This window comes from Arachis stenosperma, chromosome 7 (assembly GCF_014773155.1).
Source record: "Arachis stenosperma cultivar V10309 chromosome 7, arast.V10309.gnm1.PFL2, whole genome shotgun sequence".
In the NCBI taxonomy this organism is placed as follows: domain Eukaryota; kingdom Viridiplantae; phylum Streptophyta; class Magnoliopsida; order Fabales; family Fabaceae; genus Arachis; species Arachis stenosperma.
The window spans coordinates 57,250,844-57,253,652 of NC_080383.1; the positions used below are offsets into that span (position 1 = coordinate 57,250,844).

Here is a 2,809-nt window from a genome sequence, read left to right on the forward strand (position 1 = left end):
GCCAAAATGGCATTCAGAGTGTCAATATCAAGAACTCCTTTCTTCTGACTAGTCCCATTGTTCACAGGATTTCTTTCAGAAGTGTACATGAATTGGTTATTTGCAACCATTTCAATCAGTTCTTGAGCTTCAGTAGGCGTCTTCTTCAGATGAAGAGATCCTCCTGCAGAGCTATCCAAGGACATCTTAGATAGTTCAGAGAGACCATCATAGAAAATACCTATGATGCTCCATTCAGAAAGCATGTCAGAAGGACATTTTCTGATTAATTGTTTGTATCTTTCCCAAGCTTCATAAAGGGATTCTCCATCCTTTTGTCTAAAGGTTTGGACTTCCACTCTAAGCTTACTCCATCTTTGTGGTGGAAAGAATTTTGCCAAGAAGGCATTGACTAGCTTTTCCCATGAGTCCAGGCTTTCTTTAGGTTGAGAGTCCAACCATATTCTAGCTCTGTCTCTTACAGCAAAAGGGAATAGCATCAGTCTATAGACTTCAGGGTCAACCCCATTAGTCTTGACTGTGTCACAGATTTGCAAGAATTCAGCTAAAAACTGATGAGGATCTTCCATTGGAAGTCCATGGAACTTGCAATTCTGTTGCATTAGAGAAACTAATTGAGGCTTAAGCTCAAAGTTGTTTGCTCCAATGGCAGGGATAGAGATGCTTCTCCCATAAAAATCAGGAGTAGGTGCAGTAAAGTCACCCAGCACCTTCCTTGCATTGTTTGCATTGTTGTTGTTTTCTGCTGCCATGTGTTCTTCTTCCTTGAAGAATTCGGTCAGGTCCTCTAAAGAGAGTTGTGCCTTGGCTTCTCTTAGCTTTCTCTTCAAGGTTCTCTCGGGTTCAGGGTCAGCTTCAACAAGAATGCCTTTGTCTCTGCTCCTGCTCATATGATAGAGAAGAGAACAAGAAAATGTGGAGTCCTCTATGTCACAGTATAGAGATTCCTTGAAATGTCAGAGGAAAAGAGAAATAGAAAGAAGAAGGAGAAGATGAATTCGAACTTTAGTTAGATAAGGTTCGAATTGTGCATTGAGAAGGAGTGGCACTCCATAAACAGGAGGATGTGGGAAGGAGGGAAGTTTATTTTCGAAAATTAATTAAAATACTTTGAAAACATTTTTGAAAAACATCAATTGATTTTCGAAAATCAAAGTGGAAAAGAAATTAAGTGATTTTTGAAAAAGAATTTGAAATTAGAAATTAAGAAGATTTGATTGAAAGTTATTTTGAAAAAGATGTGGTTAAGAAGATATAAAAAAAAATGTGATTGAGAAGATATGATTTGAAAACTATTTGAAAAGATATGATTTTAAAAACAATTTGAAAAGATATGATTTTAAAAATTGATGACTTGCCTAACAAGAAAAGATATGATTCAAACATTAAAAACCTTTCTCAACAGAAAAGGTAACAATCTTGTGATGTTCAATCAAATCATTAATTGTTAGTAAGTATCTTTTAAAAAGGAAAGAAATTGATTTTGAAAACATTTGATTGAAAAGATTTGATTTGAAAAAGATTTGATTTTGAAAAACTAAAAAAAATTTGATTTTGAAAACAAAATCTTCCCCCTGCACCATCCTGGCGTTAAACGCCCAGAATGGTATACATTCTGGCGTTTAACGCCCAAAATGCACCCTTTTTGGGCGTTAAACGCCCAACCAGGTACCCTGGCTGGCGTTTAAACGCCAGTCTGCCTTCTTCACTGGGCATTTTTGAATGCTCAGCTTTTTCTGTATAATTCCTCTGCAGCATGTTTTGAATCTTCAATTCTTTGTATCATTGACTTGAAAGGACACAAATTAAAAATATTTTTGGATTTTTGATAATCAAAATGCAAAAGGAATCAATTAACAATGCATGCAAGACACCAAACTTAGCAGTTTGTGTACTACTGACACTAACAACATGAAAATGCATATGAGACACACAAAATACTTCAAGTCAATAGAATTCAAAGATCAAAACAAAGAATTATATGCATGGATTCGAAAAATATAACAAAAACATGCATTTGACACTAAACTTAAGATGAGACTCTAGACTCAAACAAGAAATATTTTTGGGATTTTATGGTTTTGCAAATTTTTTTGTATTTTTCGAAAATTAAGTGAAAAAAAGTATCAAAATTCTTAATGAGAATTCCAGGAATCAGTGCAATGTTAGTCTAAGGCTCCGGTCCAGGAATTAGACATGGCTTCACAGCCAGCCAAGCTTTCAAAGAAAGCTTCGGTCCAAAACACTAGACATGACCAAGGTCAGCCAAGCCTTAGCAAATCACTGCTCCAACAGCAAGATTGATACGAAATCAACAAGCTCTTGTGGTGATAAGTTGAAACCTCGGTCCAATCAGATTAGACATGGCTTCTCAGCCAGCCAGATTTCAACAAATCATCATGAAACTCTAGAATTCACCTTCAAGAATTTCGAAAAAAATACCTAATCTAAGCAACAAGATGAACCGTCAGTTGTCCAGCCTAAACAATCCCGGGCAATAACACCAAAAATTTGATGTTGTTGCCGAATCTTGGCTCTGATGTTACCAAAAGCTTGCTCAAAACATGAACAATCCCCGGCAACGGCGCCAAAAACTTGGTGCGCGAAATTGTGAACAATACTTTTTCACAACTCAAATAATCCCCGGTAATGGCTCCAAGAACTTGGTGGCTCAATACCATGGCATTACACAACTTCGCACAACTAACCAGCAAGTGCACTGGGTCGTCCAAGTAATAAACCTTACGTGAGTAAGGGTCGATCCCACGGAGATTGTTAGTATTGAAGCAAGCTATGGTCATCTTGTAAA

General features: G+C 36.8%; 1 non-coding gene across 1 annotated transcript; it reads left to right on the forward strand.

Moving 5' to 3' along the window:
- Positions 1-239: 239 nt before the first annotated feature.
- LOC130942929 (small nucleolar RNA R71) lies at positions 240-347 on the forward strand. The gene has a single exon (XR_009071474.1). It is a non-coding gene; the product is annotated as a small nucleolar RNA R71 (small nucleolar RNA).
- The last annotated feature ends 2,462 nt before the right edge of the window (positions 348-2,809 follow it).